General features: G+C 37.8%; 1 protein-coding gene across 1 annotated transcript in view; it reads right to left on the bottom strand.

The window, feature by feature from the left end:
- cacna1hb (calcium channel, voltage-dependent, T type, alpha 1H subunit b) overlaps window positions 1-14,092 on the bottom strand; it is a 124,237-nt gene that overhangs the window by 66,924 nt on the left and 43,221 nt on the right. The gene's annotated exons all lie outside the window — the stretch shown is intronic.

The following is a 14,092-nucleotide window of genomic DNA, read 5'->3' as shown; positions in this document are numbered from 1 at the left end:
GCGCCCTCTGCTGGCGCTTGGGTGCGACTGATTTTATGGGCTTAAGCACCCATGAGCATTGTGTAATTATTGACATCAACAATGGCGGGCCCAAAATTTTATTAAAACGAAAACATTAAGAGGGGCTTTAATATAAAATTTCTATAACTTATACTAACATTTATCTTTTAAGAACTACAAGTCTTTCTATTCATGGATCGCTTTAACAGAATGTTAATAATGTTAATGCCATCTTGTTGATTTATTGTTTTAATAAACAAATACAGTACTTATGTACCGTATGTTGAATGTATATATCCGTCTTGTGTCTTATCTTTCCATTCCAACAATAATTTACAGAAAAATATGGCATATTTTATAAATGGTTTGAATTGCGATTAATTACCATTAATTAATTTTTAAGCTGTAATTAACTCGATCAAAAAATTTTATCGTTTGACAGCCCAAGTTAAAAGTAAAATAAGTAAATATAAAATATAAGAATGTAGACATAAAATATCATTTTCCTTTGTGAAGATTCACTGCAAAACACCAAATTTATTTGTAGTAAATACAAAATTTGAATAAATTTCAACAGGAATTTGCTTGCTAGCTTAGCTATATCAGTTTTGAATTTTAAGAAGAAAAAAAAAAAACCTTTGTTATTAAATTCCGAAGGGTTCAGTGAATACACAAGTGAAACTCGTGGGGTTCGGTACCTTTAGCAAGTTTAAGAACCATTGGTCTAATATATTTGCAGTGAATTGTTATCAATATACAATTTTCTTACACTAAAACACAGTGTTAATGATCTATAACGTTTCATTGAGTTACAAAAATACAAAATGTGTTTTTAATGAATAAAAACACTATGGTACTATGTTACCTGATTTTATTTGGCTATCTGGAGAGTAAGGCTCTGTATTTTTAGGTGGTACTCAGTTTAAAAATGTGCAGAACTACTACTCTTGAAAGTTCATTTTGAAATATGTAGACTGTTTAGTGTAGGCATGGTAGGCATGTATGGAGTAGGCACAGAAACATGTCAACAAAATGATAAGGTTATTTTTGCAGACAATTGCACGAGTCACTATGATCCGAGTCACAAGTAAGTTTGAGTCTTACCTGTTGTGTATAAGTCGAGTCGAGTCGAATCACGAGGTTATGTCGAATCATGTCGACTCGAGTCACGAGGTTATGTCGAGTTGAGTCGAGTCTCGAGGTCATGTCAAGTTGAGCCGAGTTACTAAGTTGTAAAGGCAAGTTGGGTCAAGTCAAAGGTTGTAAAGACAAGTCGAGTTAAGTCAAAAGGTTGTCGAGTCACAGGTTAGTCAAGGGCTTCACCATTGTTCCCCAGCCCAATCACAAAGCACTCAGGCTTATCTTTGAGGGAAACCTTACTGTCAAAAAAAAAAACTATGTAGTATAGTCTGCAGGGAAGAAACCAACATTAAGGTGTTCCAAGCGGATCACTGGCAGGTGGTAACCAATCTACTATCCAAGTTTTTCAAGTCAGCTTGTCGAGTCTCGAATATTGTCTCACGAGTCTAGTCAAGTCTAGTCTTGAGTCGAGTCTGGAGTTAGTACCTCACAAGTCAAGTCGGGTCTGGAGTCTCGACCCTCCCAACTCAAGCGAGTCAAGACCGAGTCATCGCTTTTTTGTTCTTTAAGTATGAGTCGAGTTGCGAGTCATCATATTTGTGACTCGAGTGTACTTGAGTCCGAGTCCCTGTGATTTGAGTCCAATTGCCTGTATTTTTGTGTCTCAATCTTACACCATAAAGATGGGCATACTGTAGTTATAATTCAGTAAAAAGCATGCTTAGATATCAAAGAGGTGGAGTAACAAACGAATAAAAATGTAGCTAATTTTGTCCTTTCAAAGTTCACACAATCAAATGTTGCCAGGCAGAATTCATAGTTTTGAATTATTCCACAGCTAATTTCTCATGCAAAAGTTCATTTGAAAAAAAATTGCTAACTATTAACTGTACAGATTACAATCATTTATGAGAAAACATTTTAGCTAGTAAACGTGTCCTGGAACACATAAGCATATGCTTTTCTTGTATTCCTTTCTTAACACAACAATATGGGTGAAGTTCACAGCGTACATTAATGTGGACCTAGATGGAGGTTATTCATTAAAAGAGCTTCTTGGTAGGCATAGAGACAGATTATCAAAATGCTTGCCTTACAAACCCTTGTTACTAGGCAGATTTTTGTGTGTGTGCAGAATCAAGCACTAAACTACATTGATAAATTGCATTAATTAACAATAAAATAAGAAGTAAATCATTACAAAATATTTTGAAAAGAACAGCTTGTCAGCTTATTTCTGGCTCACCACTGGTTGCTCGGCAAAATCTGAAGAGCAAAATAATTTAATGGATTTTTTCATGGGCATATTTCTAATAAAACATCTTATAGTTAGCTCACAGAGGCAAGAACAGATCAACAAAAGCAGTTGCTAAACAGAATTTATAAGAGAGCAGAAATGCTTGTGAAAAAGGGGGTCAGGGATATATAAACTGTTACAATATTATTCAAAATTCCTCCGCTCTGTATTAAATATAATACATGTCATAAATTTAGGGCATGTGAAGAAATGTGGGTACAAATTTAAGCAGAGAAATTAATTGGCACTAAGTGGAAGCTGGGATTCAATTAATTTTATCTGGACAGAGCGACATTTGCATAATTCTAATTTGTACTTCATAAATACAATTCTCGTTTTTACTTGATAACCTTAAACTCAATAAAAGACTGTATTATTATGTGTACCGTACAGAGTCTGTATAGAGGAAAACACAATAGTTGCATCCAACAATGCTGTTGGAGGGAAACACTGTACAAAATGAGGTGACATTTATTTATTAGTGCATGTGTGTGTGTTTGTGTGGGTGTGTGTGTGTAAGTTTGACATCTGGCAGAACTGCAGATGTTCTCCGGAGACGCTCCTGCGGTCTCCGAGGTGTACCAGACAACAGAATGCTGACAGCAGGGTCACGTGCCCTAAACGGGGAAACGTGCCATCTACAGCATAGCGCCTAAATTGTCAGAACAGGAAGCTGAATTCATGCAATGGCATTACTAACAGAGAGTAACTTTTGTTCATAAAAACTGTTTATCTTTATGCAGGGTAACTTATTTGCTGCAATTTGATGATGTTAAAAATAGGGCTGTCAAACGATTAAAAATTTCAATCGAGTTAATCACAGCTTAAAAATTAATTAATCATAATTAATTGCAATGCAAACCATCTCTAAAATATGCCATTTTTTCTGTAAATTATTGTTGGAATGGAAAGATAAGACACAAGACAGATATATACATTCAACATACTGTACATAAGTACTGTATTTGTTTATTATAACAATAAATCCACAAGATGGCATTAACATTACCATTTTTTCTGTTAAAGGGATCCACGGATAGAAAGACTTGTAGTTCTTAAAAGATAAATGTTAGTACAAGTTATAGTAATTTTATATTAAAACCCCTCTTAATGTTTTCATTTTAATAAAATTTGTAAAATTTTCAATCAAAAAATAAACTAGTAGCTCGCCATTGTTGACGTAGCCAAGCGGTGATGTCACAGCCGTTCTTCCATAGTGTCTTTAAGTACGTAAGGTAGTGATTAAAATACACCACAAGGTGTCAATAGCGAGTTTTAAATTACTTAGAAATCAATCCAATGTGTGTGTTTTGTCCCTTGATTGACGCTGTAGCTCCCTGTTATTTTTTTGTTTATTGTTGTTTTGTTTTTTTTAGACTGGGTCTTTTGTGATTCACGTTCATTTGAGTGCTGGCTTCACAACGGACGAGACCATTGATAGTTTGTATATTGTGACTAAATACTGCCATCCAGTGTATTTGTTGAGCTAAACGAAATGTTTGAATAGAGTTTGACCAAAGTCTGAGTAAGTTTTATGTGTATTTTGCATAGCTTTTTTGATTGGGAATGCCAGCTTTTCTTTTTGTGAATTTTTTTTTTTTTTTGAGATATGAATATTATTTTTGTTGTGCTTTCACTAAATGATACTTATGTTTATTGTGAAGGAGTTGCCGAAGCTTATGCCAGTAAACGGCGCGGTCCAATGAACGCCTGTGTCCACTCCCTTTCATTGCCATTTAGCTCTCAATGTGCAAAAAACGGCATCATTGTAATCTGTTTGAGACAATGCATGAGCGGGTCATTCCGCGCATGCGTTAAATGCGTCAAATATTTTAACGTGATTAATTTAAAAGAATTATTACCACCTGTTAACGCGATGAATTTGACAGCACTAGATAAAAAATGTTTCTGCTTATGAAGAGTAACTTATGGGCTGCAATTTGATGATGTTATGACTTATTCACCGGACAAAAATATTACAGGTAAAATAAAAATTGTTACATTGATGAAATTCTTCTCAAGTAACAATAAAATAAATGGTGTAATAATCTACTTAAAGCACAAGTGAAATGTAGCTCATTTAAAATTTAGTAGAAGTTAAAGTTTATCAGTTACTTTGTGTGTCTGTGAGTGAGAAGGGGCTATAACAACTTTTTTGTCGAAACTGAAACAAAAAATTTGCATTCCATTAGGCAAAAATGTCATTTACTCATTCATGAATAGTATTCAGAGATTGCAGCTAGACAAAAAAGGTATGGGACGACCGAAAGAAAGAACAAATTTAAATATGATTCAATGGACATGCTACCTAATGTAAGTACTGTTGGTATCTCAATTTGACTACTCTTACCAAGGGGACACCATGTGGGGAGGGAAGAGAAGAAGATGGGTAAGATAGGAGTGTGATAGGGTAGTGTGCATGTGCAAGCAGTGTTCATAATGTGTTGTGGGGAACCCAGTATTAGGACGAATCCCCTGTTAGTATTTGTGAGTTCACGTCATACTTTTAGCTAGGCAATCCTTAATCCTGGCAACAACAGTTTCTTATACCGGTATGTGTCTGGTGACATCTAGCGTGTGATCCGGGTGGGATCAGGAACGGCGCACTCCTCGGCCCACGGCCCAGGACCCAAGGTGGTCATCCCTATGTCCCGCTACCAGTCTACGGAATTAGGACAAGGGAGTTCATTACCTAACTCCGTCCCCCCAGCCCCCGCCCAACCAGGAGCACAAGGTGCAATGCGAGAGTAGACACACCAGAGTTGACCAGAGCTTCACAGATTGCCACTGGACTGGTCTTTCACTCCTCCATGATGACGTTGCAGAGCTGCCGGATATTTGAGACTTTGCGCACCTCCACCTTCCGCTTGAGGATCCCCCAAAGATGTTGTATTGGGATCAAGTCTGCAGACATGCTTGGCCAGTCCATCACCTTTACCTTCAGCCTCTTCAGTAAAGCAGTGGTCATCTTGGAGGTGTGTTTGGGGTCACTGTCATGCTGGAACACTGCCCTGCGACCCAGTTTCTGGAGGGAGGGGATCATGCTCCGCTGCAGTATTTCACAGTACATGTTGGAGTTTGGAGTGTTCCCCTCAATGGTATGTAACTCTCCAACACCTGCAGCACTCATGCAGCCCCAGACCATGGGATTCCCACCACCATGCTTGACTGTAGGCATCACACACTTATCTTTGTACTCCACACCTGGTCGCTGCCACACATGCTTGAGACCATCGAAACCAAACAAATTAATCTTCGTCTCATCAGATCATAGGACATGGTTCCAGTAATTCATGTGCTTTGTTGACATGTCTTTAGCAAAGTGCTTGCGGGCTTTCTTGTGTACCGTCTTCAGAAGAGGCTTCCTCCTGGGATGACAGCCATGCACACCAATTTGATGTAGAGTGTGGCGGATGCTCTGAGCACTAACAGGCTGACCCCCCCCACCTCAATTTCAGCAGCAATGCTGACAGCACTCCTGTGACGATCTTTCAAGGAAAGCATTTGGATGTGACGCTCAGCACGTGCGCTCAGCTTCTTTAGACCGCCAACCCGAGGCCTGTTCTGAGTGGACCCTGCTCTTTTAAAACGCTGGATGATCTTAGCCACTCTGCTGCAGCTCAGTTTCAGGGTTTTGGCAATCTTCTTGTAGCCTTGGCCATCTTCATGTAGTGCAACAATATGTATTTTAAGATCCTCAGAGAGTTATTTGCCATGTGGTGCCATGTTGGAACTTTCAGTGACCAGTATGAGAGAGTGTGAGAGCTGCACTACAAATTTGAACACACCTGCTCCCTATGCACAGCTGGAACTAGAAACACTAACGAGTCACGTGACATTTTGGAGGGAAAATGACCAGCAGTACTCAATTTTGACATCAATGGATGTAGTTTCTAAGGGGTGTAATCACTTTTGTTGCTAGGGGTTTAATTATTAATGGCTATATTTTGAGTTATTTTGAGGGGAAAATAAATTAACTCTATTATATAAGCTGCACACAGACTACTTTTCATTGTGTTAAAGTGTCATTTTGTCAGTGTTGTCCCCTGAAACGATAAATATCTGCAGAAATGCGAGGGGTGTACTCACTTTTGTGATACATTGTATTCGTCAAAATAGGATAGCTTTGCTAGGGAGCAGCGGGACAGCAACAAGGAACTGCTTCCGCACCGTCTGACATTCCACCCCTTGCTCCTCGAAAAGAGTATTGTGTATGTAGTGTATAAATGAAGTGTAGGTAGGGGGTGGACAGGTGACGGGCAGGCATCTGACCAGATGCCCCGCCACCCCACACACACTGTCAGATGTATGATGCATTAAAATTAAGGTGGCTGGTCAGAAATTGTCCCTCCGAAGCCTCTAAATGAAAAAGTGCTACGATTGCACGCAGTGTCCGATATTTACAGTGAGACTTTAAGAGCGCATGATAAAGAGGCAGGCGAGCTAGACTCCTCCTGCCCGAACACAAGGCCACAAGAGGCGAAAGGAGTGGGGCCAATATCCTGCAGGAATAAAAAGTCGATTTTTTTTTCTTTTTACGGGTCCTTTTATTCCCTTAACGAACAGGAGATGACGAAACACAATTCAGGAACAAAAAGAAAGCATTAATCACCTAAGATACTGTATATACATTTATTAGGGAAAGATATGAAAAATGCTGACTAGCCAGGACATTCCACCGAGACGCCTTGAGCAGAAGTGCCTCGACCTTCGAAATCATACCGTTTATATTTGCCGTAACAAACAATGGAAAAACCCAGGCGCCAACCTAGTGCCGGCCCATAGTTAGACAAAACAATGGAAAAGTCCTTGTACGCAAGCAGTACTGTTGATAAACACACAGTTACGAGAACAGAAAATGTTTATGTGAAATGAGCAGATATATGTTCAAGTGAATAAATGGAAATATATACAGTGGTATGAAAAAGTATATAAACCTTTTTGAATTTCTCACATTTCTGCACAAAATCACCATCAAATGTGATCTGATCTTTGTCAAAATTACACAGATGTAAAAACAGTGTCTGCTTTAACTAAAACCACCCAAACATTTATAGGTTTTCATATTTTAATGAGGATGGCATGAAAACAATGACAGAAGGGGGGAAATAAATAAGTGAACCCTCTGCCTAAGAAGGATTAAAGAACAATTGAAACTAATTTTTACCAAACAATTTAAGTCAGGTGTGTGCCCAATCACTGATGAGTGGATTAAAGCTGCCCTGCCCACTATAAAACAAACACCTGGTAAGAATTATTTTGATAAGAAACATTGTCTGATGTGCATAATGGCTCGGTCAAAAGAGCTGTCTGAAGACCTGCGATCAAGGATTATTGATTTGTATAAAACTGGGAAAGGATACAAAACCATCTCTAAAAGTCTGGATGTTCATCAATTGACAGTCAGAGAAGTTGTCTACAAATGGAGTGGCCGTCCACCAAAGATGATGCCAAGAGTTCAGCGCAGAATACTCAGAGAGGTAAAAAAAAGAAACCTAGAGTGTCTGCTAAAGACTTAAAGAAATCACTGGCGCAATCCAATATCTTTGTGCACACATCAACTATACACAACTGCCTTAGGGCCTGGACAACTAGCAAACATTAATGGAGGAATGAATTCAAAAGTTTATCAGGATGTTTTGCAGGAAAAACTGAGGCCGTCTGTCAGACAGCTGAAGCTAAAAAGCATGGATGCTGCAACAAGATAATGATCCAAAACACAGAGGTAAATCAACTTCAGAATGGTTTCAGAAGAACAAAATACACGTTCTGGAGTGGCCAAGTCAAAGTCCAGACTTCAACCCCGTTGAGATGCTGTGCAATGATCTAAAGACAGCGATTCATGCCAGACATCCCAGAAATCTCACTGAACTACAGCAGTTTTGTAAAAAAAAATATATATATTATTGTGATGGTTCACTTACTTAATGTATTTTTCCCCCCATCTGTCATTGTTTGCATACTATCCTCATTAAAATATGAAAACCTATAAATGCTTAGATGGTTTTAGTTAAAGCATACACTGTTTTTTCATCTGTGTGATTTTTACCAAGATCAGATCACATTTGATGGTGATTTTGTGCAGAAATGTGAGAAATTCAAAAAGGTTCCGATACTTTTTCACATCACTGTATCTACAATAACGACTCAGATCATACTAGGATAGGGAACGAGCCCCAAAATAATATATATATTTTATTTTATTTTTTTCCATTTGTATTTAAATGAGTTATTACCAGCAATAGATGGCCAGTTCATTTTGACTGTGAGGGATAATTAAATGTCTATCACTGCCAATGGCAGTAAAATTAAACAAAGATATTATATCTAGAAAAATACTCCAACCTAAAATTTATGAAGAAAAATGGCATGACCTCAAGGGACTTCAGCATCAAATGATAAATACTGCCACTACTTTGCTCTTCTTTGACCTTTTTCCCCGTACTTAGTAATACAGTCTGCATGGTGTATATTACCATCGCAGGCCCTGCTGTGATGAAAACTCCGGGATGTGTCTTACAGTTGAGTAAATAGGCCAAAAAGGCAATCTTCCCTCAGCAAATCATGAAGCCTCCACTGACTCCACTTTTACTGTCTCACCCTCGCTCCCTTGCTCTCTCTCTCTCGCTCACTCTTGTCCAAGGGTCACACTTTAATTAACACTTCAGGTCTTATACACACACACAACCAGGCTCCCGCGCACGTAGTCGGGTACTCGTGTGTGTCTCATGCATTAAGTGTTGATTGCAGGATATGTTCCATTGGATTTGGCATGTACGTCATTAACGAGTCCATTTTTGCCAAAAGTGTAGGGGTTTTTTTTTGTGACGTTATACAAAACCATACAAAACCATGGCAAAATACTGCTTACGTAAAAACACCACTTTGACAAATTGTAAAAAAAATAAATAAATAAATAAATAAAGCTACAAAAATAAAAAAAAATAAAAAATAGTGCTGCAATGATTAATCGATTCAATCAAGTAATTGGATTAGAAAAAGGCTTCGACTCAAATTTGGTGCTTCAATGTTTTGTTTAATGGCGTACCGCAAGCAGCACGTCCCTTCCGCTCATTAATATTCATGACATTAGCTACTGCTGCTAAGTATGGACAAGCCACCGTTTGTCCCTAATAGGAAATGAATGGAAATCGTGTTCGAAGGAGATGTTTACAGGGCTAAACCTACCAATTCTCTCCGAAAATTATGTGCCTGGTGCCAAATTGACTGGCAAAGATGTGGAAGAACATAAAAATGTTCAGTTAAAGAGATGGCTTTAGTGCCAAAGGCTGAAAAAGACGAAAAAAACGAGCCGACCTAAGCATAGCTTTAGCTTTTTTATCGACGCAACTGACAATGACATTCTCCAGTTTCAACAAGCTATCCTTTACCATCAGCCCTGTCTTTCTTATATATCCTCTGGTTGTCCTACGTCTCTTACCGTTCTTGGGGGTAATTTAGTTAGCTTTGCACTTTTAATTTTTTTCATTGATAACACATCTTAATCCTATAATTTATTTACACTTCCCCCTTACTAAAGTTGTTTTTTTTATATATATAACAGAAACGGTAACAGTGGCAGTCAGATACCATTGTAATTCTTTTCAGGTCATTCATTGTCAGACAGAAGCAACACCGGCACAACATTACGCTAAAAAATAAGTTAAAAATATCAAAATGGCTTACCTCTTTGTCCTCTGAAAGACCATGCCAACCCAACATAATGTTTACTGCATATGAAACGTGAATGGATTCGCCGAGCTGGTGTTAAAGTCCGCGCAAGTTGATTCGGTCTCCACATTTTTTCCTCCCGAGTTTTTGGTTTCCGGAAACGTATGAAGAAAACATCCTTCATGTGTCGTAATGTCTAGAGTCGTTTCTACAAGTTCCAAAAAAGAAATGCGTGATCGGCATGTTCGTTTTTGAAAGATTACCGGAGAAAAGTAGGACTTTTTAAGTTGGGTCTATGCGAGGGCGGGTCTATAATGTCCCACTTCGGCTTTACTTCCGCTTTACGATGCGACATCACAGTCTAAAAATAGCCTGCGTGCGGTACGCCATTAGAGTCGTGTTGTGATGAGACTTGTTTTGAAAGTGTTTCATTTCGTTTCATTGATTTGGGTGGATACACTGCCCTCTAGTGGTAAAAGTGAATATGACATAACGCGTCTAACATGGCTGAATACAGCTGCTCCCTGTTAAGACTAACATAAGGTTTTACGTTTTTGTTTGAGCTAATTTGCTTGTATATGCATTCTTAATTTAGTTTAGAGGTAAAGTATATTTAGTATTTTTTGTGGGGATATGTGTTTGACTGATTGTTAAGAGCACTGTAAAAAAAAAAAAAAAAAAGTTCGCATTTTATAGCATTTTAGCTAGTGACTTTTGCTCGGCAAGTTAGCCCATTGTTCTTTTGTTGTACTTGATCCTCATTTATTTTTTTATACCATTTGAGGCTAAACTCAGGTATTTTAATTTAGTTTTAAATGCATTTATTGCTGTTGTGAAATGAAAGCGCAATACTGCAGTTTGAAGCAATACACAGGAATTTTATTGTGTATTCATCTTTAATCAGTGCTATTTTGAAAGTGCAATGTTAGCAAGCCAAAATAAATATTATTGCAACAATAAACACTTCTTTCATTTTATATCCCCTAAAATGTATTCTGCAAGGCATTAAATGTTTGTAATCCGATAGATTAATTGATTACTTAAATAATTGATAGCTGCAGCCCTGATAAAAAGCAACACCACAAGGAGATTTGCATTTAAAGAATTAACATGCTTTGGCGTTGTCTTTAAAAGTTGTACAAAATACGAGACCTCCGGTACTTTACGTCGCTTTACAGCGCTAATTTAGACATTTCTTTGTATTGATTTTTTTTTCTCAGCACTATGCAATTAAATTGTTAAATACAGATTTTGGGGTAAATACCATCTATAAATTTATAGGAAAAAAGGGGAAAGCTAAAGGTGGGAGCTAAACATTTAGGTAAATTACTTTACTGTACTCCCAGGTACATTTATATAAAGCTATGGGTTTAAAAAAAAATCAAAAAGGTCTACTCTATACAATGCAAAATTTCAAGGATATTGCAGGTAGTCCCAGTGATACAAACAAGTTCCTTTCTCACGCCGCCGTTATAACCCGAATTTACACGTGAGTCGGAATTAACCCTTTAAATACCTCCAAATCTCAAAATAACTATCCAAAAAAATGTATTATACACAGTGACGTGCGGTCAGGGGAGGAAGGTGAGGCAGAGCCTCACCTGTCATCATGACAAAAAAATAATTATAGCATCAAATTTATATTAATATTTGTCCATTGCTCTTTATGTATGACTCATTTCAAACATTTTTTATAGCCAAAATCGCTGAATTTGCCTATTTCCTGTTCAAATAAAGAAATGAAACGAGAGGTGCGGCAGCAACAAGTAAAGCCTCACCTCTGATTGCGCAATCCATAACAAACTGGGTTGATATACCAGTATGGAATTGGAGCGTGCTGGTTGCCGTACATCTGCATGTCGCCATTATAATGTTTCCAGATACGTTTATTTGACCTGATTTTCCACAGTCTGGCTAATGTCTTTAACCCTTAAAATTTAATGTTTGTTAGCGACATATTTAGTTTTGCTGATGGGAAATAAACCGCTGTGAAAAAGCGCAGGTTGCGGCAGATAGTACTCTGCCGCACTGCAAGGGGGCGTACGTGAAACTGGACTTTCCGTTAGATGTGGACGCGGTTAACACAACACCGGAGCTAAAAGGTTTGCTTCAAACTACGGGACAGAAGATAACTCGCGCTTTTCAAACGGACTGGTACACCCGAAAAGACTGGCTATGTGGCTGTCCTTCGAAAAATCGCCTTTGCTGCTTTCCCTGCCTTTTCTTCTCAACTTGTGCCAATGTCTGGACTAACACGAGATATTGTGACATTAAAAAACTACCACGAAGCCTCAGCAAACATGAGAGCTCGACCACTCACATTCAAAGCCTGATTGCTTTAAAAACTTTTGGAAGCTCAAGGATCGATTTGGCTTTGACGAACAGCGGAAGCTCAACGGTAGCATCCAGAACGCTAAGGTAAAGAGTTTGAAATACCTCATTAATGCAACCTGCATCCTAGCTAAACAGGAGTTAACATTTCGTGGTAACGATGAGCGTGTAAGCTCTTCTAAACGTGGCATATATGTAGAACGATTACATGGTTTTGCTGAGAAAGATGAAAGGTTAGCTAGACATTTGGACACATCCACTGTGTTTTCTGGCTTGTCAAATAGAACACAGAACGATCTAATTGAAGCAATCCTCTCCATTGAGGCGGAGAGATTTTTTTTAATGTAAAGGAAAATAAGGAGGACTTTTACAAAAAGGGCGTAGGTTTGCATCGGGACGGTAGGGACATAACACTACCAACTTTTCAGGATGTTAAAATTGTCCCCACCAACGTTTAAGCAACCTTACCTTTTTTGCATGATATAATGTTCAGTTACATAGAGAATTTAGATCTTTCAATAGTTTCATATGTTGTAAGGATAGAATTGACCCGACCATTATTAAGTGAATTATTTTCATTATGTTTATGTTTGCTAATAAAAACCAGACATTTATTCAGGAAGTTTTCAAAATGTTTCTTCAGTATTTTTTGAAAACAAAGGTTTGTATCAAACACTGTATCATCTGAACCAATGCACGTAAAAGTTATTATCAATAGATAAGTATTTATTTTGCATTGATCATTTTGCCTTTTAATTAATTAGGTTCATATACATGAGAAATGTGGCCCTTTGCCCCCTCCATCCAATCTGTTTAGTCTTATTAATGTCCCGTCCCCAGCAAAAAGTGTACCTACATGCAGGTTATGCTGTTATATCGTCCCTACGAATGTTGAGACCAAACCTATGCCCTTTCAAAGTAACGGCGGTTTTTGTGGTGAAGGACAGAAGCAAGACCAAAAAAAGTTTTCATTTCAATCTTACAAAAAAAACAAAATAAAAAAAGAGCTAAGACTAAGAAACATACAATAGAATATTTAAAAACTAAATTTTGGCCTTAAATAAAATATTCTTTGTTTTTCTTTTCACACTTTTTGTTTAGCAATCTGTAATAAATTGATTAAAGTATCAGAATTACAAGTTTTTAAAACAACTGAATATTTCACTAAAGGTCAGAACTGAATTCTGTGGTTTTGTACACCACTCTTTACTCTCATTTATGTTGCATGAATTATAGAATTGCGACAGCCAACACATTGAGGGTGTAGAGCAAATGCATGTTATTTTCTTACTTTTACGTATCGATAATATGTACCGTGTGTGCGTGTTTTGTGAAGAATGCTGATGAGATATGAAATAACCAGTAGCCAATTGAATAAGCTACCCTTTTTGGTTTATATATTTGGAAATCTAACACTAAAGGAGTCAGTGCCTCACCAACCATGAACCTCACCACACGTCACTGATTATACATCATTCTACTGTCTTCGCCAATATCGGAGCTAAGTCCTGGCTACACAGCGAGCTAAGCTCCGAAATGACAATGTCAAACGTCCGTGGGGTTTGCGGACTTGATTCAGCTGGTCATGACATCAACACTTGCAGAATGAAACTAAGATATAAAAAATGAAATTAATTCAGTTGCATCTTCAATAACAGCAATTCAAATTTGCGTTTATAAACTAGCTGCTGATACAGCAATAACAATCAGAGG

This window comes from Corythoichthys intestinalis, chromosome 8 (assembly GCF_030265065.1).
Source record: "Corythoichthys intestinalis isolate RoL2023-P3 chromosome 8, ASM3026506v1, whole genome shotgun sequence".
Lineage (NCBI taxonomy): Eukaryota > Metazoa > Chordata > Actinopteri > Syngnathiformes > Syngnathidae > Corythoichthys > Corythoichthys intestinalis.
Note: the sequence above shows the minus strand (reverse complement) of the source record. Positions and strands in the feature narration are given on the sequence as shown.